The sequence below is a fragment of the Engystomops pustulosus genome, chromosome 9 (assembly GCF_040894005.1).
Source record: "Engystomops pustulosus chromosome 9, aEngPut4.maternal, whole genome shotgun sequence".
In the NCBI taxonomy this organism is placed as follows: Eukaryota; Metazoa; Chordata; class Amphibia; order Anura; family Leptodactylidae; genus Engystomops; species Engystomops pustulosus.
This window is the reverse complement of record NC_092419.1, coordinates 67,591,211-67,607,891: the sequence shown is the minus strand read 5'-3', so window position 1 is coordinate 67,607,891 and position 16,681 is coordinate 67,591,211. Positions and strand designations below refer to the sequence as shown.

Genomic DNA, 16,681 nt, shown 5'->3' with positions numbered 1-16,681 from the left:
GAACCTGAAAATTGTTAGTTTCTCTGTCAAAGATGGTAAAAGAAGGTTCAAATTGAACAGCTGCTGTCAACGGCCATTCTAAGCTGAATGTGCCTGCTCTCGTCAGATCGCAGCAGCAATGCAGCTTAAGGCTTGGCAAGTACCAGCATGGGAGACTGGCTGGGAATCCCAAGTTCCGTTGACCTTTTTGAACCTGAAAATTGTGTTAGTTTCTCTATGAGATAGTAAAAGAAGGTTCAAATTGAACAGCTGCTGTCAACGGCCATTCTAAGCTGAATGTGCGTGCTCTTGTCGGATCACAGCAGCGATGCGGCTTAAGGCTTGGCAAGTACCAGCATGGGAGACTGGCTGGGAATCCCAAGTTCCGTTGACCTTTTTGAACCTGAAAATTGTGTTAGTTTCTCTATGAGATAGTAAAAGAAGGTTCAAACTGAACAGCTGCTGTCAACGGCCATTCTAAGCTGAATGTGCCTGCTCTCGTCAGATCGCAGCAGCAATGCAGCTTAAGGCTTGGCAAGTACCAGCATGGGAGACTGGCTGGGAATCCCAAGTTCCGTTGACCTTTTTGAACCTGAAAATTGTGTTAGTTTCTCTATGAGATAGTAAAAGAAGGTTCAAATTGAACAGCGGCTGTCAACGGCCATTCTAAGCTGAATGAGCCTGCTCTCATCAGATCGCAGCAGCAATGCAGCTTAAGGCTTTGCAAGTACCAGCATGGGAGACTGGCTGGGAATCCCAAGTTCTGTTGACCTTTTTGAACCTGAAAATTGTGTTAGTTTCTCTATGAGATAGTAAAAGAAGGTTCAAATTGAACAGCTGCTGTCAACGGCCATTCTAAGCTGAATGTGCCTGCTCTCATCAGATCGCAGCAGCTTAAGGCTTGGCAAGTACCAGCATGGGAGACTGGCTGGGAATCCCAAGTTCCGTTGACCTTTTTGAACCTGAAAATTGTGTTAGTTTCTCTATGAGATAGTAAAAGAAGGTTCAAACTGAACAGCTGCTGTCAACGGCCATTCTAAGCTGAATGTGCCTGCTCTCGTCAGATCGCAGCAGCAATGCAGCTTAAGGCTTGGCAAGTACCAGCATGGGAGACTGGCTGGGAATCCCAAGTTCCGTTGACCTTTTTAAACCTGAAAATTGTGTTAGTTTCTCTATGAGATAGTAAAAGAAGGTTCAAATTGAACAGCTGCTGTCAACAGCCATTCTAAGCTGAATGTGCCTGCTCTCGTCAGATCGCAGCAGCTTAAGGCTTGGCAAGTACCAGCATGGGAGACTGGCTGGGAATCCCAAGTTCCGTTGACCTTTTTGAACCTGAAAATTGTGTTAGTTTCTCTATGAGATAGTAAAAGAAGGTTCAAATTGAACAGCTGCTGTCAACGGCCATTCTAAGCTGAATGTGCCTGCTCTCGTCAGATCGCAGCAGCAATGCAGCTTAAGGCTTGGCAAGTACCAGCATGGGAGACTGGCTGGGAATCCCAAGTTCCGTTGACCTTTTTGAACCTGAAAATTGTGTTAGTTTCTCTATGGGATAGTAAAAGAAGGTTCAAATTGAACAGCTGCTGTCAACGGCCATTCTAAGCTGAATGTGCCTGCTCTCGTCAGATCGCAGCAGCAATGCAGCTTAAGGCTTGGCAAGTACCACCATGGGAGACTGGCTGGAAATCCCAAGTTCTGTCGACCTTTTTGAATCTGAAAATTGTGTTAGTTTTTCTATGAGATAGTAAAAGAAAGTTCAAATTGAACAGCTGCTGTCAACGGCCATTCTAAGCTGAATGTGCCTGCTCTCGTCAGATCGCAGCAGCAATGCAGCTTAAGGCTTGGCAAGTACCAGCATGGGAGACTGGCTGGGAATCTCAAGTTCTGTTGACCTTTTTGAACCTGAAAATTGTGTTAGTTTCTCTATGAGATAGTAAAAGAAGGTTCAAATTGAACAGCTGCTGTCAACGGCCATTCTAAGCTGAATGTGCCTGCTCTCGTCAGATCGCAGCAGCTTAAGGCTTGGCAAGTACCAGCATGGGAGACTGGCTGGGAATCCCAAGTTCCGTTGACCTTTTTGAACCTGAAAATTGTGTTAGTTTCTCTATGAGATAGTAAAAGAAGGTTCAAATTGAACAGCTGCTGTCAACGGCCATTCTAAGCTGAATGTGCCTGCTCTCGTCAGATCGCAGCAGCAATGCAGCTTAAGGCTTGGCAAGTACCAGCATGGGAGACTGGCTGGGAATCCCAAGTTCCGTTGACCTTTTTGAACCTGAAAATTGTGTTAGTTTCTCTATGGGATAGTAAAAGAAGGTTCAAATTGAACAGCTGCTGTCAACGGCCATTCTAAGCTGAATGTGCCTGCTCTCGTCAGATCGCAGCAGCAATGCAGCTTAAGGCTTGGCAAGTACCAGCATGGGAGACTGGCTGGGAATCCCAAGTTCCGTTGACCTTTTTGAACCTGAAAATTGTGTTAGTTTCTCTATGAGATAGTAAAAGAAGGTTCAAACTGAACAGCTGCTGTCAACGGCCATTCTAAGCTGAATGTGCCTGCTCTCGTCAGATCACAGCAGCAATGCAGCTTAAGGCTAGGCAAGTACCAGCATGGGAGACTGGCTGGGAATCCCAAGTTCCGTTGACCTTTTTGAACCTGAAAATTGTGTTAGTTTCTCTATGAGATAGTAAAAGAAGGTTCAAATTGAACAGCTGCTGTCAACGGCCATTCTAAGCTGAATGTGCCTGCTCTCGTCAGATCGCAGCAGCAATGCAGCTTAAGGCTTGGCAAGTACCAGCATGGGAGACTGGCTGGGAATCCCAAGTTCTGTTGACCTTTTTGAACCTGAAAATTGTTAGTTTCTCTGTCAAAGATGGTAAAAGAAGGTTCAAATTGAACAGCTGCTGTCAACGGCCATTCTAAGCTGAATGTGCCTGCTCTCGTCAGATCGCAGCAGCAATGCAGCTTAAGGCTTGGCAAGTACCAGCATGGGAGACTGGCTGGGAATCCCAAGTTCCGTTGACCTTTTTGAACCTGAAAATTGTGTTAGTTTCTCTATGAGATAGTAAAAGAAGGTTCAAATTGAACAGCTGCTGTCAACGGCCATTCTAAGCTGAATGTGCGTGCTCTTGTCGGATCACAGCAGCGATGCGGCTTAAGGCTTGGCAAGTACCAGCATGGGAGACTGGCTGCGAATCCCAAGTTCCGTTGACCTCTTTGAACCTGAAAATTGTGTTAGTTTCTCTATGAGATAGTAAAAGAAGGTTCAAACTGAACAGCTGCTGTCAACGGCCATTCTAAGCTGAATGTGCCTGCTCTCGTCAGATCGCAGCAGCAATGCAGCTTAAGGCTTGGCAAGTACCAGCATGGGAGACTGGCTGGGAATCCCAAGTTCCGTTGACCTTTTTGAACCTGAAAATTGTGTTAGTTTCTCTATGAGATAGTAAAAGAAGGTTCAAATTGAACAGCGGCTGTCAACGGCCATTCTAAGCTGAATGAGCCTGCTCTCATCAGATCGCAGCAGCAATGCAGCTTAAGGCTTTGCAAGTACCAGCATGGGAGACTGGCTGGGAATCCCAAGTTCTGTTGACCTTTTTGAACCTGAAAATTGTGTTAGTTTCTCTATGAGATAGTAAAAGAAGGTTCAAATTGAACAGCTGCTGTCAACGGCCATTCTAAGCTGAATGTGCCTGCTCTTGTCAGATTGCAGCAGCTTAAGGCTTGGCAAGTACCAGCATGGGAGACTGGCTGGGAATCCCAAGTTCCGTTGACCTTTTTGAACCTGAAAATGTGTTAGTTTCTCTATGAGATAGTAAAAGAAGGTTCAAATTGAACAGCTGCTGTCAACGGCCATTCTAAGCTGAATGTGCCTGCTCTCGTCAGATCGCAGCAGCAATGCAGCTTAAGGCTTGGCAAGTACCAGCATGGGAGACTGGCTGGGAATCCCAAGTTCCGTTGACCTTTTTGAACCTGAAAATTGTGTTAGTTTCTCTATGAGATAGTAAAAGAAGGTTCAAATTGAACAGCTGCTGTCAACGGCCATTCTAAGCTGAATGTGCCTGCTCTCGTCAGATCGCAGCAGCAATGCAGCTTAAGGCTTGGCAAGTACCAGCATGGGAGACTGGCTGGGAATCCCAAGTTCTGTTGACCTTTTTGAACCTGAAAATTGTGTTAGTTTCTCTATGAGATAGTAAAAGAAGGTTCAAATTGAACAGCTGCTGTCAACGGCCATTCTAAGCTGAATGTGCCTGCTCTCGTCAGATCGCAGCAGCAATGCAGCTTAAGGCTTGGCAAGTACCAGCATGGGAGACTGGCTGGGAATCCCAAGTTCTGTTGACCTTTTTGAACCTGAAAATTGTGTTAGTTTCTCTATGAGATAGTAAAAGAAGGTTCAAATTGAACAGCTGCTGTCAACGGCCATTCTAAGCTGAATGTGCCTGCTCTCGTCAGATCGCAGCAAGAATGAAGCTTAAGGCTTGGCAAGTACCAGCATGGGAGACTGGCTGGGAATCCCAAGTTCTGTTGACCTTTTTGAACCTGAAAATTGTGTTAGTTTCTCTATGAGATAGTAAAAGAAGGTTCAAATTGAACAGCTGCTGTCAACGGCCATTCTAAGCTGAATGTGCCTGCTCTCGTCAGATCGCAGCAGCTTAAGGCTTGGCAAGTACCAGCATGGGAGACTAGCTGGGAATCCCAAGTTCTGTTGACCTTTTTGAACCTGAAAATTGTGTTAGTTTCTCTATGAGATAGTAAAAGAAGGTTCAAACTGAACAGCTGCTGTCAACGGCCATTCTAAGCTGAATGTGCCTGCTCTCGTCAGATCGCAGCAGCAATGCAGCTTAAGGCTAGGCAAGTACCAGCATGGGAGACTGGCTGGGAATCCCAAGTTCCGTTGACCTTTTTGAACCTGAAAATTGTGTTAGTTTCTCTATGAGATAGTAAAAGAAGGTTCAAATTGAACAGCTGCTGTCAACGGCCATTCTAAGCTGAATGTGCCTGCTCTCGTCAGATCGCAGCAGCAATGCAGCTTAAGGCTTGGCAAGTACCAGCATGGGAGACTGGCTGGGAATCCCAAGTTCTGTTGACCTTTTTGAACCTGAAAATTGTTAGTTTCTCTGTCAAAGATGGTAAAAGAAGGTTCAAATTGAACAGCTGCTGTCAACGGCCATTCTAAGCTGAATGTGCCTGCTCTCGTCAGATCGCAGCAGCAATGCAGCTTAAGGCTTGGCAAGTACCAGCATGGGAGACTGGCTGGGAATCCCAAGTTCCGTTGACCTTTTTGAACCTGAAAATTGTGTTAGTTTCTCTATGAGATAGTAAAAGAAGGTTCAAATTGAACAGCTGCTGTCAACGGCCATTCTAAGCTGAATGTGCGTGCTCTTGTCGGATCACAGCAGCGATGCGGCTTAAGGCTTGGCAAGTACCAGCATGGGAGACTGGCTGGGAATCCCAAGTTCCGTTGACCTTTTTGAACCTGAAAATTGTGTTAGTTTCTCTATGAGATAGTAAAAGAAGGTTCAAACTGAACAGCTGCTGTCAACGGCCATTCTAAGCTGAATGTGCCTGCTCTCGTCAGATCGCAGCAGCAATGCAGCTTAAGGCTTGGCAAGTACCAGCATGGGAGACTGGCTGGGAATCCCAAGTTCCGTTGACCTTTTTGAACCTGAAAATTGTGTTAGTTTCTCTATGAGATAGTAAAAGAAGGTTCAAATTGAACAGCGGCTGTCAACGGCCATTCTAAGCTGAATGAGCCAGCTCTCATCAGATCGCAGCAGCAATGCAGCTTAAGGCTTTGCAAGTACCAGCATGGGAGACTGGCTGGGAATCCCAAGTTCTGTTGACCTTTTTGAACCTGAAAATTGTGTTAGTTTCTCTATGAGATAGTAAAAGAAGGTTCAAATTGAACAGCTGCTGTCAACGGCCATTCTAAGCTGAATGTGCCTGCTCTCATCAGATCGCAGCAGCTTAAGGCTTGGCAAGTACCAGCATGGGAGACTGGCTGGGAATCCCAAGTTCCGTTGACCTTTTTGAACCTGAAAATTGTGTTAGTTTCTCTATGAGATAGTAAAAGAAGGTTCAAACTGAACAGCTGCTGTCAACGGCCATTCTAAGCTGAATGTGCCTGCTCTCGTCAGATCGCAGCAGCAATGCAGCTTAAGGCTTGGCAAGTACCAGCATGGGAGACTGGCTGGGAATCCCAAGTTCCGTTGACCTTTTTAAACCTGAAAATTGTGTTAGTTTCTCTATGAGATAGTAAAAGAAGGTTCAAATTGAACAGCTGCTGTCAACAGCCATTCTAAGCTGAATGTGCCTGCTCTCGTCAGATCGCAGCAGCTTAAGGCTTGGCAAGTACCAGCATGGGAGACTGGCTGGGAATCCCAAGTTCCGTTGACCTTTTTGAACCTGAAAATTGTGTTAGTTTCTCTATGGGATAGTAAAAGAAGGTTCAAATTGAACAGCTGCTGTCAACGGCCATTCTAAGCTGAATGTGCCTGCTCTCGTCAGATCGCAGCAGCAATGCAGCTTAAGGCTTGGCAAGTACCACCATGGGAGACTGGCTGGAAATCCCAAGTTCTGTCGACCTTTTTGAATCTGAAAATTGTGTTAGTTTTTCTATGAGATAGTAAAAGAAAGTTCAAATTGAACAGCTGCTGTCAACGGCCATTCTAAGCTGAATGTGCCTGCTCTCGTCAGATCGCAGCAACAATGCAGCTTAAGGCTTGGCAAGTACAAGCATGGGAGACTGGCTGGGAATCCCAAGTTCCGTTGACCTTTTTGAACCTGAAAATTGTTAGTTTCTCTGTCAAAGATGGTAAAAGAAGGTTCAAATTGAACAGCTGCTGTCAACGGCCATTCTAAGCTGAATGTGCCTGCTCTCGTCAGATCGCAGCAGCAATGCAGCTTAAGGCTTGGCAAGTACCAGCATGGGAGACTGGCTGGGAATCCCAAGTTCCGTTGACCTTTTTGAACCTGAAAATTGTGTTAGTTTCTCTATGAGATAGTAAAAGAAGGTTCAAATTGAACAGCTGCTGTCAACGGCCATTCTAAGCTGAATGTGCCTGCTCTCATCAGATCGCAGCAGCAATGTAGCTTAAGGCTTGGCAAGTACCAGCATGGGAGACTGGCTGGGAATCCCAAGTTCCGTTGACCTTTTTGAACCTGAAAATTGTGTTAGTTTCTCTATGAGATAGTAAAAGAAGGTTCAAATTGAACAGCTGCTGTCAACGGCCATTCTAAGCTGAATGTGCCTGCTCTCGTCAGATCGCAGCAGCAATGCAGCTTAAGGCTTGGCAAGTACCAGCATGGGAGACTGGCTGGGAATCCCAAGTTCCGTTGACCTTTTTGAACCTGAAAATTGTTAGTTTCTCTGTCAAAGATGGTAAAAGAAGGTTCAAATTGAACAGCTGCTGTCAACGGCCATTCTAAGCTGAATGTGCCTGCTCTCGTCAGATCGCAGCAGCAATGTATCTTAAGGCTTGGCAAGTACCAGCATGGGAGACTGGCTGGGAATCCCAAGTTCCGTTGACCTTTTTGAACCTGAAAATTGTGTTTGTTTCTCTATGAGATAGTAAAAGAAGGTTCAAACTGAACAGCTGCTGTCAACGGCCATTCTAAGCTGAATGTGCCTGCTCTCGTCAGATCGCAGCAGCAATGCAGCTTAAGGCTTGGCAAGTACCAGCATGGGAGACTGGCTGGGAATCCCAAGTTTCGTTGACCTTTTTGAACCTGAAAATTGTGTTAGTTTCTCTATGAGATAGTAAAAGAAGGTTCAAATTGAACAGCTGCTGTCAACGGCCATTCTAAGCTGAATGTGCCTGCTCTCGTCAGATCGCAGCAGCAATGCAGCTTAAGGCTTGGCAAGTACCAGCATGGGAGACTGGCTGGGAATCCCAAGTTCTGTTGACCTTTTTGAACCTGAAAATTGTGCTAGTTTTTCTATGAGATAGTAAAAGAAGGTTCAAATTGAACAGCTGCTGTCAACGGCCATTCTAAGCTGAATGTGCCTGCTCTCGTCAGATCGCAGCAGCAATGCAGCTTAAGGCTTGGCAAGTACCAGCATGGGAGACTGGCTGGGAATCCCAAGTTCTGTTGACCTTTTTGAACCTGAAAATTGTGTTAGTTTCTCTATGAGATAGTAAAAGAAGGTTCAAATTGAACAGCTGCTGTCAACGGCCATTCTAAGCTGAATGTGCCTGCTCTCGTCAGATCGCAGCAACAATGAAGCTTAAGGCTTGGCAAGTACCAGCATGGGAGACTGGCTGGGAATCCCAAGTTCTGTTGACCTTTTTGAACCTGAAAATTGTGTTAGTTTCTCTATGAGATAGTAAAAGAAGGTTCAAATTGAACAGCTGCTGTCAACGGCCATTCTAAGCTGAATGTGCCTGCTCTCGTCAGATTGCAGCAGCTTAAGGCTTGGCAAGTACCAGCATGGGAGACTGGCTGGGAATCCCAAGTTCCGTTGACCTTTTTGAACCTGAAAATTGTGTTAGTTTCTCTATGAGATAGTAAAAGAAGGTTCAAACTGAACAGCTGCTGTCAACCGCCATTCTAAGCTGAATGTGCCTGCTCTCGTCAGATCGCAGCAGCAATGCAGCTTAAGGCTTGGCAAGTAACAGCATGGGAGACTGGCTGGGAATCCCAAATTCCGTTGACCTTTTTGAACCTGAAAATTGTGTTAGTTTCTCTATGAGATAGTAAAAGAAGGTTCAAATTGAACAGCTGCTGTCAACGGCCATTCTAAGCTGAATGTGCCTGCTCTCGTCAGATCGCAGCAGCAATGCAGCTTAAGGCTTGGCAAGTACCAGCATGGGAGACTGGCTGGGAATCCCAAGTTCCGTTGACCTTTTTGAACCTGAAAATTGTGTTAGTTTCTCTATGAGATAGTAAAAGAAAGTAGAAATTAGGCAGCTGCTGTCAACGGCCATTCTAAGCTGAATGTGCCTGCTCTCGTCAGATCGCAGCAGCAATGCAGCTTAAGGCTTGGCAAGTACCACCATGTGAGACTGGCTGGGAATCCCAAGTTCTGTTGACCTTTTTGAACCTGAAAATTGTGTTAGTTTCTCTATGAGATAGTAAAAGAAGGTTCAAACTGAACAGCTGCTGTCAACGGCCATTCTAAGCTGAATGTGCCTGCTCTCATCAGATCGCAGCAGCTTAAGGCTTGGCAAGTACCAGCATGGGAGACTGGCTGGGAATCCCAAGTTCCGTTGACCTTTTTGAACCTGAAAATTGTGTTAGTTTCTCTATAAGATAGTAAAAGAAGGTTCAAATTGAACAGCTGCTGTCAACAGCCATTCTAAGCTGAATGTGCCTGCTCTCGTCAGATAGCAGCAGCAATGCAGCTTAAGGCTTGGCAAGTACCAGCATGGGAGACTGGCTGGGAATCCCAAGTTCTGTTGACCTTTTTGAACCTGAAAATTGTGTTAGTTTCTCTATGAGATAGTAAAAGAAGGTTCAAATTGAACAGCTGCTGTCAACGGCCATTCTAAGCTGAATGTGCCTGCTCTCATCAGATCGCAGCAGCTTAAGGCTTGGCAAGTACCAGCATGGGAGACTAGCTGGGAATCCCAAGTTCTGTTGACCTTTTTGAACCTGAAAATTGTGTTAGTTTCTCTATGAGATAGTAAAAGAAGGTTCAAACTGAACAGCTGCTGTCAACGGCCATTCTAAGCTGAATGTGCCTGCTCTCGTCAGATCGCAGCAGCAATGCAGCTTAAGGCTAGGCAAGTACCAGCATGGGAGACTGGCTGGGAATCCCAAGTTCCGTTGACCTTTTTGAACCTGAAAATTGTGTTAGTTTCTCTATGAGATAGTAAAAGAAGGTTCAAATTGAACAGCTGCTGTCAACGGCCATTCTAAGCTGAATGTGCCTGCTCTCGTCAGATCGCAGCAGCAATGCAGCTTAAGGCTTGGCAAGTACCAGCATGGGAGACTGGCTGGGAATCCCAAGTTCTGTTGACCTTTTTGAACCTGAAAATTGTTAGTTTCTCTGTCAAAGATGGTAAAAGAAGGTTCAAATTGAACAGCTGCTGTCAACGGCCATTCTAAGCTGAATGTGCCTGCTCTCGTCAGATCGCAGCAGCAATGCAGCTTAAGGCTTGGCAAGTACCAGCATGGGAGACTGGCTGGGAATCCCAAGTTCCGTTGACCTTTTTGAACCTGAAAATTGTGTTAGTTTCTCTATGAGATAGTAAAAGAAGGTTCAAATTGAACAGCTGCTGTCAACGGCCATTCTAAGCTGAATGTGCGTGCTCTTGTCGGATCACAGCAGCGATGCGGCTTAAGGCTTGGCAAGTACCAGCATGGGAGACTGGCTGGGAATCCCAAGTTCCGTTGACCTTTTTGAACCTGAAAATTGTGTTAGTTTCTCTATGAGATAGTAAAAGAAGGTTCAAACTGAACAGCTGCTGTCAACGGCCATTCTAAGCTGAATGTGCCTGCTCTCGTCAGATCGCAGCAGCAATGCAGCTTAAGGCTTGGCAAGTACCAGCATGGGAGACTGGCTGGGAATCCCAAGTTCCGTTGACCTTTTTGAACCTGAAAATTGTGTTAGTTTCTCTATGAGATAGTAAAAGAAGGTTCAAATTGAACAGCGGCTGTCAACGGCCATTCTAAGCTGAATGAGCCTACTCTCATCAGATCGCAGCAGCAATGCAGCTTAAGGCTTTGCAAGTACCAGCATGGGAGACTGGCTGGGAATCCCAAGTTCTGTTGACCTTTTTGAACCTGAAAATTGTGTTAGTTTCTCTATGAGATAGTAAAAGAAGGTTCAAATTGAACAGCTGCTGTCAACGGCCATTCTAAGCTGAATGTGCCTGCTCTCATCAGATCGCAGCAGCTTAAGGCTTGGCAAGTACCAGCATGGGAGACTGGCTGGGAATCCCAAGTTCCGTTGACCTTTTTGAACCTGAAAATTGTGTTAGTTTCTCTATGAGATAGTAAAAGAAGGTTCAAACTGAACAGCTGCTGTCAACGGCCATTCTAAGCTGAATGTGCCTGCTCTCGTCAGATCGCAGCAGCAATGCAGCTTAAGGCTTGGCAAGTACCAGCATGGGAGACTGGCTGGGAATCCCAAGTTCCGTTGACCTTTTTAAACCTGAAAATTGTGTTAGTTTCTCTATGAGATAGTAAAAGAAGGTTCAAATTGAACAGCTGCTGTCAACAGCCATTCTAAGCTGAATGTGCCTGCTCTCGTCAGATCGCAGCAGCTTAAGGCTTGGCAAGTACCAGCATGGGAGACTGGCTGGGAATCCCAAGTTCCGTTGACCTTTTTGAACCTGAAAATTGTGTTAGTTTCTCTATGAGATAGTAAAAGAAGGTTCAAATTGAACAGCTGCTGTCAACGGCCATTCTAAGCTGAATGTGCCTGCTCTCGTCAGATCGCAGCAGCAATGCAGCTTAAGGCTTGGCAAGTACCAGCATGGGAGACTGGCTGGGAATCCCAAGTTCCGTTGACCTTTTTGAACCTGAAAATTGTGTTAGTTTCTCTATGGGATAGTAAAAGAAGGTTCAAATTGAACAGCTGCTGTCAACGGCCATTCTAAGCTGAATGTGCCTGCTCTCGTCAGATCGCAGCAGCAATGCAGCTTAAGGCTTGGCAAGTACCACCATGGGAGACTGGCTGGAAATCCCAAGTTCTGTCGACCTTTTTGAATCTGAAAATTGTGTTAGTTTTTCTATGAGATAGTAAAAGAAAGTTCAAATTGAACAGCTGCTGTCAACGGCCATTCTAAGCTGAATGTGCCTGCTCTCGTCAGATCGCAGCAGCAATGCAGCTTAAGGCTTGGCAAGTACCAGCATGGGAGACTGGCTGGAAATCCCAAGTTCCGTTGACCTTTTTGAACCTGAAAATTGTGTTAGTTTCTCTATGGGATAGTAAAAGAAGGTTCAAATTGAACAGCTGCTGTCAACGGCCATTCTAAGCTGAATGTGCCTGCTCTCGTCAGATCGCAGCAGCAATGCAGCTTAAGGCTTGGCAAGTACCACCATGGGAGACTGGCTGGAAATCCCAAGTTCTGTCGACCTTTTTGAATCTGAAAATTGTGTTAGTTTTTCTATGAGATAGTAAAAGAAAGTTCAAATTGAACAGCTGCTGTCAACGGCCATTCTAAGCTGAATGTGCCTGCTCTCGTCAGATCGCAGCAACAATGCAGCTTAAGGCTTGGCAAGTACAAGCATGGGAGACTGGCTGGGAATCCCAAGTTCCGTTGACCTTTTTGAACCTGAAAATTGTTAGTTTCTCTGTCAAAGATGGTAAAAGAAGGTTCAAATTGAACAGCTGCTGTCAACGGCCATTCTAAGCTGAATGTGCCTGCTCTCGTCAGATCGCAGCAGCAATGCAGCTTAAGGCTTGGCAAGTACCAGCATGGGAGACTGGCTGGGAATCCCAAGTTCCGTTGACCTTTTTGAACCTGAAAATTGTGTTAGTTTCTCTATGAGATAGTAAAAGAAGGTTCAAATTGAACAGCTGCTGTCAACGGCCATTCTAAGCTGAATGTGCCTGCTCTCATCAGATCGCAGCAGCAATGTAGCTTAAGGCTTGGCAAGTACCAGCATGGGAGACTGGCTGGGAATCCCAAGTTCCGTTGACCTTTTTGAACCTGAAAATTGTGTTAGTTTCTCTATGAGATAGTAAAAGAAGGTTCAAATTGAACAGCTGCTGTCAACGGCCATTCTAAGCTGAATGTGCCTGCTCTCGTCAGATCGCAGCAGCAATGCAGCTTAAGGCTTGGCAAGTACCAGCATGGGAGACTGGCTGGGAATCCCAAGTTCCGTTGACCTTTTTGAACCTGAAAATTGTTAGTTTCTCTGTCAAAGATGGTAAAAGAAGGTTCAAATTGAACAGCTGCTGTCAACGGCCATTCTAAGCTGAATGTGCCTGCTCTCGTCAGATCGCAGCAGCAATGTATCTTAAGGCTTGGCAAGTACCAGCATGGGAGACTGGCTGGGAATCCCAAGTTCCGTTGACCTTTTTGAACCTGAAAATTGTGTTAGTTTCTCTATGAGATAGTAAAAGAAGGTTCAAACTGAACAGCTGCTGTCAACGGCCATTCTAAGCTGAATGTGCCTGCTCTCGTCAGATCGCAGCAGCAATGCAGCTTAAGGCTTGGCAAGTACCAGCATGGGAGACTGGCTGGGAATCCCAAGTTTCGTTGACCTTTTTGAACCTGAAAATTGTGTTAGTTTCTCTATGAGATAGTAAAAGAAGGTTCAAATTGAACAGCTGCTGTCAACGGCCATTCTAAGCTGAATGTGCCTGCTCTCGTCAGATCGCAGCAGCAATGCAGCTTAAGGCTTGGCAAGTACCAGCATGGGAGACTGGCTGGGAATCCCAAGTTCTGTTGACCTTTTTGAACCTGAAAATTGTGCTAGTTTTTCTATGAGATAGTAAAAGAAGGTTCAAATTGAACAGCTGCTGTCAACGGCCATTCTAAGCTGAATGTGCCTGCTCTCGTCAGATCGCAGCAGCAATGCAGCTTAAGGCTTGGCAAGTACCAGCATGGGAGACTGGCTGGGAATCCCAAGTTCTGTTGACCTTTTTGAACCTGAAAATTGTGTTAGTTTCTCTATGAGATAGTAAAAGAAGGTTCAAATTGAACAGCTGCTGTCAACGGCCATTCTAAGCTGAATGTGCCTGCTCTCGTCAGATCGCAGCAACAATGAAGCTTAAGGCTTGGCAAGTACCAGCATGGGAGACTGGCTGGGAATCCCAAGTTCTGTTGACCTTTTTGAACCTGAAAATTGTGTTAGTTTCTCTATGAGATAGTAAAAGAAGGTTCAAATTGAACAGCTGCTGTCAACGGCCATTCTAAGCTGAATGTGCCTGCTCTCGTCAGATTGCAGCAGCTTAAGGCTTGGCAAGTACCAGCATGGGAGACTGGCTGGGAATCCCAAGTTCCGTTGACCTTTTTGAACCTGAAAATTGTGTTAGTTTCTCTATGAGATAGTAAAAGAAGGTTCAAACTGAACAGCTGCTGTCAACCGCCATTCTAAGCTGAATGTGCCTGCTCTCGTCAGATCGCAGCAGCAATGCAGCTTAAGGCTTGGCAAGTAACAGCATGGGAGACTGGCTGGGAATCCCAAATTCCGTTGACCTTTTTGAACCTGAAAATTGTGTTAGTTTCTCTATGAGATAGTAAAAGAAGGTTCAAATTGAACAGCTGCTGTCAACGGCCATTCTAAGCTGAATGTGCCTGCTCTCGTCAGATCGCAGCAGCAATGCAGCTTAAGGCTTGGCAAGTACCAGCATGGGAGACTGGCTGGGAATCCCAAGTTCCGTTGACCTTTTTGAACCTGAAAATTGTGTTAGTTTCTCTATGAGATAGTAAAAGAAAGTAGAAATTAGGCAGCTGCTGTCAACGGCCATTCTAAGCTGAATGTGCCTGCTCTCGTCAGATCGCAGCAGCAATGCAGCTTAAGGCTTGGCAAGTACCACCATGTGAGACTGGCTGGGAATCCCAAGTTCTGTTGACCTTTTTGAACCTGAAAATTGTGTTAGTTTCTCTATGAGATAGTAAAAGAAGGTTCAAACTGAACAGCTGCTGTCAACGGCCATTCTAAGCTGAATGTGCCTGCTCTCATCAGATCGCAGCAGCTTAAGGCTTGGCAAGTACCAGCATGGGAGACTGGCTGGGAATCCCAAGTTCCGTTGACCTTTTTGAACCTGAAAATTGTGTTAGTTTCTCTATAAGATAGTAAAAGAAGGTTCAAATTGAACAGCTGCTGTCAACAGCCATTCTAAGCTGAATGTGCCTGCTCTCGTCAGATAGCAGCAGCAATGCAGCTTAAGGCTTGGCAAGTACCAGCATGGGAGACTGGCTGGGAATCCCAAGTTCTGTTGACCTTTTTGAACCTGAAAATTGTGTTAGTTTCTCTATGAGATAGTAAAAGAAGGTTCAAATTGAACAGCTGCTGTCAACGGCCATTCTAAGCTGAATGTGCCTGCTCTCGTCAGATCGCAGCAGCTTAAGGCTTGGCAAGTACCAGCATGGGAGACTGGCTGGGAATCCCAAGTTCCGTTGATCTTTTTGAACCTGAAAATTGTGTTAGTTTCTCTATGAGATAGTAAAAGAAGGTTCAAATTGAACAGCTGCTGTCAACGGCCATTCTAAGCTGAATGTGCCTGCTCTCGTCAGATCGCAGCAGCAATGCAGCTTAAGGCTTGGCAAGTACCAGCATGGGAGACTGGCTGGGAATCCCAAGTTCCGTTGACCTTTTTGAACCTGAAAATTGTGTTAGTTTCTCTATGGGATAGTAAAAGAAGGTTCAAATTGAACAGCTGCTGTCAACGGCCATTCTAAGCTGAATGTGCCTGCTCTCGTCAGATCGCAGCAGCAATGCAGCTTAAGGCTTGGCAAGTACCAGCATGGGAGACTGGCTGGGAATCCCAAGTTCCGTTGACCTTTTTGAACCTGAAAATTGTGTTAGTTTCTCTATGAGATAGTAAAAGAAGGTTCAAACTGAACAGCTGCTGTCAACGGCCATTCTAAGCTGAATGTGCCTGCTCTCGTCAGATCGCAGCAGCAATGCAGCTTAAGGCTAGGCAAGTACCAGCATGGGAGACTGGCTGGGAATCCCAAGTTCCGTTGACCTTTTTGAACCTGAAAATTGTGTTAGTTTCTCTATGAGATAGTAAAAGAAGGTTCAAATTGAACAGCTGCTGTCAACGGCCATTCTAAGCTGAATGTGCCTGCTCTCGTCAGATCGCAGCAGCAATGCAGCTTAAGGCTTGGCAAGTACCAGCATGGGAGACTGGCTGGGAATCCCAAGTTCTGTTGACCTTTTTGAACCTGAAAATTGTTAGTTTCTCTGTCAAAGATGGTAAAAGAAGGTTCAAATTGAACAGCTGCTGTCAACGGCCATTCTAAGCTGAATGTGCCTGCTCTCGTCAGATCGCAGCAGCAATGCAGCTTAAGGCTTGGCAAGTACCAGCATGGGAGACTGGCTGGGAATCCCAAGTTCCGTTGACCTTTTTGAACCTGAAAATTGTGTTAGTTTCTCTATGAGATAGTAAAAGAAGGTTCAAATTGAACAGCTGCTGTCAACGGCCATTCTAAGCTGAATGTGCGTGCTCTTGTCGGATCACAGCAGCGATGCGGCTTAAGGCTTGGCAAGTACCAGCATGGGAGACTGGCTGCGAATCCCAAGTTCCGTTGACCTCTTTGAACCTGAAAATTGTGTTAGTTTCTCTATGAGATAGTAAAAGAAGGTTCAAACTGAACAGCTGCTGTCAACGGCCATTCTAAGCTGAATGTGCCTGCTCTCGTCAGATCGCAGCAGCAATGCAGCTTAAGGCTTGGCAAGTACCAGCATGGGAGACTGGCTGGGAATCCCAAGTTCCGTTGACCTTTTTGAACCTGAAAATTGTGTTAGTTTCTCTATGAGATAGTAAAAGAAGGTTCAAATTGAACAGCGGCTGTCAACGGCCATTCTAAGCTGAATGAGCCTGCTCTCATCAGATCGCAGCAGCAATGCAGCTTAAGGCTTTGCAAGTACCAGCATGGGAGACTGGCTGGGAATCCCAAGTTCTGTTGACCTTTTTGAACCTGAAAATTGTGTTAGTTTCTCTATGAGATAGTAAAAGAAGGTTCAAATTGAACAGCTGCTGTCAACGGCCATTCTAAGCTGAATGTGCCTGCTCTTGTCAGATTGCAGCAGCTTAAGGCTTGGCAAGTACCAGCATGGGAGACTGGCTGGGAATCCCAAGTTCCG

General features: G+C 45.6%; 64 pseudogenes; all 64 read left to right on the top strand.

Annotated features, from left to right (window-relative positions):
• The first annotated feature begins 65 nt into the window (after nt 1-65).
• Nucleotides 66-184, top strand: LOC140100139 (5S ribosomal RNA; annotated as a pseudogene).
• A 259-nt stretch (nt 185-443) lies between these two features.
• On the top strand, nt 444-562 carry LOC140100138 (5S ribosomal RNA; annotated as a pseudogene).
• Nucleotides 563-632: 70 nt separating this feature from the next.
• Nucleotides 633-751, top strand: LOC140095673 (5S ribosomal RNA; annotated as a pseudogene).
• Nucleotides 752-1,002: 251 nt separating this feature from the next.
• Nucleotides 1,003-1,121, top strand: LOC140100137 (5S ribosomal RNA; annotated as a pseudogene).
• Nucleotides 1,122-1,372: 251 nt separating this feature from the next.
• LOC140100136 (5S ribosomal RNA) lies at nt 1,373-1,491 on the top strand (annotated as a pseudogene).
• Nucleotides 1,492-1,561: 70 nt separating this feature from the next.
• On the top strand, nt 1,562-1,680 carry LOC140098005 (5S ribosomal RNA; annotated as a pseudogene).
• A 70-nt stretch (nt 1,681-1,750) lies between these two features.
• LOC140084666 (5S ribosomal RNA) lies at nt 1,751-1,869 on the top strand (annotated as a pseudogene).
• Nucleotides 1,870-2,120: 251 nt separating this feature from the next.
• On the top strand, nt 2,121-2,239 carry LOC140100135 (5S ribosomal RNA; annotated as a pseudogene).
• A 70-nt stretch (nt 2,240-2,309) lies between these two features.
• LOC140100134 (5S ribosomal RNA) lies at nt 2,310-2,428 on the top strand (annotated as a pseudogene).
• Nucleotides 2,429-2,498: 70 nt separating this feature from the next.
• Nucleotides 2,499-2,617, top strand: LOC140086416 (5S ribosomal RNA; annotated as a pseudogene).
• Nucleotides 2,618-2,687: 70 nt separating this feature from the next.
• On the top strand, nt 2,688-2,806 carry LOC140080624 (5S ribosomal RNA; annotated as a pseudogene).
• A 70-nt stretch (nt 2,807-2,876) lies between these two features.
• LOC140100133 (5S ribosomal RNA) lies at nt 2,877-2,995 on the top strand (annotated as a pseudogene).
• A 259-nt stretch (nt 2,996-3,254) lies between these two features.
• LOC140100132 (5S ribosomal RNA) lies at nt 3,255-3,373 on the top strand (annotated as a pseudogene).
• Nucleotides 3,374-3,443: 70 nt separating this feature from the next.
• Nucleotides 3,444-3,562, top strand: LOC140095672 (5S ribosomal RNA; annotated as a pseudogene).
• Nucleotides 3,563-3,812: 250 nt separating this feature from the next.
• On the top strand, nt 3,813-3,931 carry LOC140100129 (5S ribosomal RNA; annotated as a pseudogene).
• A 70-nt stretch (nt 3,932-4,001) lies between these two features.
• Nucleotides 4,002-4,120, top strand: LOC140080623 (5S ribosomal RNA; annotated as a pseudogene).
• A 70-nt stretch (nt 4,121-4,190) lies between these two features.
• On the top strand, nt 4,191-4,309 carry LOC140080622 (5S ribosomal RNA; annotated as a pseudogene).
• Nucleotides 4,310-4,379: 70 nt separating this feature from the next.
• LOC140095682 (5S ribosomal RNA) lies at nt 4,380-4,498 on the top strand (annotated as a pseudogene).
• A 251-nt stretch (nt 4,499-4,749) lies between these two features.
• On the top strand, nt 4,750-4,868 carry LOC140079459 (5S ribosomal RNA; annotated as a pseudogene).
• Nucleotides 4,869-4,938: 70 nt separating this feature from the next.
• LOC140080620 (5S ribosomal RNA) lies at nt 4,939-5,057 on the top strand (annotated as a pseudogene).
• Nucleotides 5,058-5,127: 70 nt separating this feature from the next.
• Nucleotides 5,128-5,246, top strand: LOC140100128 (5S ribosomal RNA; annotated as a pseudogene).
• Nucleotides 5,247-5,505: 259 nt separating this feature from the next.
• Nucleotides 5,506-5,624, top strand: LOC140100127 (5S ribosomal RNA; annotated as a pseudogene).
• Nucleotides 5,625-6,064: 440 nt separating this feature from the next.
• On the top strand, nt 6,065-6,183 carry LOC140100126 (5S ribosomal RNA; annotated as a pseudogene).
• Nucleotides 6,184-6,434: 251 nt separating this feature from the next.
• On the top strand, nt 6,435-6,553 carry LOC140098003 (5S ribosomal RNA; annotated as a pseudogene).
• Nucleotides 6,554-6,623: 70 nt separating this feature from the next.
• On the top strand, nt 6,624-6,742 carry LOC140085256 (5S ribosomal RNA; annotated as a pseudogene).
• Nucleotides 6,743-6,812: 70 nt separating this feature from the next.
• Nucleotides 6,813-6,931, top strand: LOC140100125 (5S ribosomal RNA; annotated as a pseudogene).
• A 70-nt stretch (nt 6,932-7,001) lies between these two features.
• Nucleotides 7,002-7,120, top strand: LOC140082328 (5S ribosomal RNA; annotated as a pseudogene).
• Nucleotides 7,121-7,190: 70 nt separating this feature from the next.
• Nucleotides 7,191-7,309, top strand: LOC140100124 (5S ribosomal RNA; annotated as a pseudogene).
• Nucleotides 7,310-7,379: 70 nt separating this feature from the next.
• On the top strand, nt 7,380-7,498 carry LOC140095026 (5S ribosomal RNA; annotated as a pseudogene).
• Nucleotides 7,499-7,568: 70 nt separating this feature from the next.
• On the top strand, nt 7,569-7,687 carry LOC140083480 (5S ribosomal RNA; annotated as a pseudogene).
• Nucleotides 7,688-7,757: 70 nt separating this feature from the next.
• Nucleotides 7,758-7,876, top strand: LOC140080619 (5S ribosomal RNA; annotated as a pseudogene).
• A 70-nt stretch (nt 7,877-7,946) lies between these two features.
• On the top strand, nt 7,947-8,065 carry LOC140080618 (5S ribosomal RNA; annotated as a pseudogene).
• A 70-nt stretch (nt 8,066-8,135) lies between these two features.
• Nucleotides 8,136-8,254, top strand: LOC140091147 (5S ribosomal RNA; annotated as a pseudogene).
• A 440-nt stretch (nt 8,255-8,694) lies between these two features.
• On the top strand, nt 8,695-8,813 carry LOC140100123 (5S ribosomal RNA; annotated as a pseudogene).
• Nucleotides 8,814-8,883: 70 nt separating this feature from the next.
• Nucleotides 8,884-9,002, top strand: LOC140096428 (5S ribosomal RNA; annotated as a pseudogene).
• Nucleotides 9,003-9,253: 251 nt separating this feature from the next.
• Nucleotides 9,254-9,372, top strand: LOC140092452 (5S ribosomal RNA; annotated as a pseudogene).
• Nucleotides 9,373-9,623: 251 nt separating this feature from the next.
• Nucleotides 9,624-9,742, top strand: LOC140079448 (5S ribosomal RNA; annotated as a pseudogene).
• Nucleotides 9,743-9,812: 70 nt separating this feature from the next.
• LOC140080617 (5S ribosomal RNA) lies at nt 9,813-9,931 on the top strand (annotated as a pseudogene).
• A 70-nt stretch (nt 9,932-10,001) lies between these two features.
• On the top strand, nt 10,002-10,120 carry LOC140100122 (5S ribosomal RNA; annotated as a pseudogene).
• Nucleotides 10,121-10,379: 259 nt separating this feature from the next.
• On the top strand, nt 10,380-10,498 carry LOC140100121 (5S ribosomal RNA; annotated as a pseudogene).
• A 440-nt stretch (nt 10,499-10,938) lies between these two features.
• Nucleotides 10,939-11,057, top strand: LOC140100120 (5S ribosomal RNA; annotated as a pseudogene).
• Nucleotides 11,058-11,308: 251 nt separating this feature from the next.
• On the top strand, nt 11,309-11,427 carry LOC140100117 (5S ribosomal RNA; annotated as a pseudogene).
• A 70-nt stretch (nt 11,428-11,497) lies between these two features.
• Nucleotides 11,498-11,616, top strand: LOC140098002 (5S ribosomal RNA; annotated as a pseudogene).
• Nucleotides 11,617-11,686: 70 nt separating this feature from the next.
• On the top strand, nt 11,687-11,805 carry LOC140088409 (5S ribosomal RNA; annotated as a pseudogene).
• Nucleotides 11,806-11,875: 70 nt separating this feature from the next.
• Nucleotides 11,876-11,994, top strand: LOC140098001 (5S ribosomal RNA; annotated as a pseudogene).
• Nucleotides 11,995-12,064: 70 nt separating this feature from the next.
• Nucleotides 12,065-12,183, top strand: LOC140085255 (5S ribosomal RNA; annotated as a pseudogene).
• A 70-nt stretch (nt 12,184-12,253) lies between these two features.
• Nucleotides 12,254-12,372, top strand: LOC140100116 (5S ribosomal RNA; annotated as a pseudogene).
• Nucleotides 12,373-12,442: 70 nt separating this feature from the next.
• Nucleotides 12,443-12,561, top strand: LOC140082326 (5S ribosomal RNA; annotated as a pseudogene).
• Nucleotides 12,562-12,631: 70 nt separating this feature from the next.
• Nucleotides 12,632-12,750, top strand: LOC140100115 (5S ribosomal RNA; annotated as a pseudogene).
• Nucleotides 12,751-12,820: 70 nt separating this feature from the next.
• On the top strand, nt 12,821-12,939 carry LOC140095025 (5S ribosomal RNA; annotated as a pseudogene).
• A 70-nt stretch (nt 12,940-13,009) lies between these two features.
• Nucleotides 13,010-13,128, top strand: LOC140083478 (5S ribosomal RNA; annotated as a pseudogene).
• Nucleotides 13,129-13,198: 70 nt separating this feature from the next.
• Nucleotides 13,199-13,317, top strand: LOC140080616 (5S ribosomal RNA; annotated as a pseudogene).
• A 70-nt stretch (nt 13,318-13,387) lies between these two features.
• LOC140080615 (5S ribosomal RNA) lies at nt 13,388-13,506 on the top strand (annotated as a pseudogene).
• A 70-nt stretch (nt 13,507-13,576) lies between these two features.
• LOC140091145 (5S ribosomal RNA) lies at nt 13,577-13,695 on the top strand (annotated as a pseudogene).
• Nucleotides 13,696-14,135: 440 nt separating this feature from the next.
• Nucleotides 14,136-14,254, top strand: LOC140100114 (5S ribosomal RNA; annotated as a pseudogene).
• Nucleotides 14,255-14,324: 70 nt separating this feature from the next.
• On the top strand, nt 14,325-14,443 carry LOC140096427 (5S ribosomal RNA; annotated as a pseudogene).
• Nucleotides 14,444-14,694: 251 nt separating this feature from the next.
• Nucleotides 14,695-14,813, top strand: LOC140092449 (5S ribosomal RNA; annotated as a pseudogene).
• A 251-nt stretch (nt 14,814-15,064) lies between these two features.
• Nucleotides 15,065-15,183, top strand: LOC140100113 (5S ribosomal RNA; annotated as a pseudogene).
• Nucleotides 15,184-15,253: 70 nt separating this feature from the next.
• On the top strand, nt 15,254-15,372 carry LOC140100111 (5S ribosomal RNA; annotated as a pseudogene).
• A 70-nt stretch (nt 15,373-15,442) lies between these two features.
• LOC140079436 (5S ribosomal RNA) lies at nt 15,443-15,561 on the top strand (annotated as a pseudogene).
• A 70-nt stretch (nt 15,562-15,631) lies between these two features.
• Nucleotides 15,632-15,750, top strand: LOC140080614 (5S ribosomal RNA; annotated as a pseudogene).
• A 70-nt stretch (nt 15,751-15,820) lies between these two features.
• Nucleotides 15,821-15,939, top strand: LOC140100110 (5S ribosomal RNA; annotated as a pseudogene).
• A 259-nt stretch (nt 15,940-16,198) lies between these two features.
• LOC140100109 (5S ribosomal RNA) lies at nt 16,199-16,317 on the top strand (annotated as a pseudogene).
• Nucleotides 16,318-16,387: 70 nt separating this feature from the next.
• On the top strand, nt 16,388-16,506 carry LOC140095671 (5S ribosomal RNA; annotated as a pseudogene).
• The last annotated feature ends 175 nt before the right edge of the window (nt 16,507-16,681 follow it).